Genomic DNA, 642 nt, shown 5'->3' with positions numbered 1-642 from the left:
GAGAGGCGCAGATGGAGGAGGCACGAGTGGATGGATGAGGCACGGAGGCTCAGATGGAATCCTCAGTGGGACACAGATTTATTTCGCACGGGGCACCTTTCCCTCGGGAAGGGAAAGATGTCAGCTCACGGGTTGTGGGCTGGGACTTTACATATGGGGGCTTTAAGGTGTGGAAGGGGGGTGTTTGGGGGAGAAATCAGGGAGGGGGAAGCAGGTAGGATTAGGGTGTGGAAGTGTCTTCTTTTCCTCTTAAGATAAGAGGAACTCTGCTTATCTTTGGAGGTCAGAGGAAAGGCAGGCTGCTTCTCAGCAGAGTTTGTAGGTCCCTGTTGGGGAGGGGGTGGAGCTGCTATTTGGAACCCTAACATAAACAAATAAAGGATTCAAATGATGAATCTATGAAAATAAAGAACATAACAATTTAAGATTAAATTCTAGCATTTAGAAGGCTGAGGCATAGACTAGGTCTCAAAATATACAACAGCCAGGTATAGTGGCACACTTTAATCCCAGCACTTGGAAGCAGAGCCAGGTATATCTCTATGAGTTCAGGTCTAGCCTAGTCTACATAGTGAGTTCCAGGCCAGCTGGGGCTACAGGGAGACCCTGTCTCAAAAAGACAAATAAATCATTTTATATATA

This window comes from Nannospalax galili, unplaced genomic scaffold, assembly GCF_000622305.1.
Source record: "Nannospalax galili isolate Female #2095 unplaced genomic scaffold, S.galili_v1.0 scaffold307, whole genome shotgun sequence".
Lineage (NCBI taxonomy): Eukaryota > Metazoa > Chordata > Mammalia > Rodentia > Spalacidae > Nannospalax > Nannospalax galili.
Note: the sequence above shows the minus strand (reverse complement) of the source record.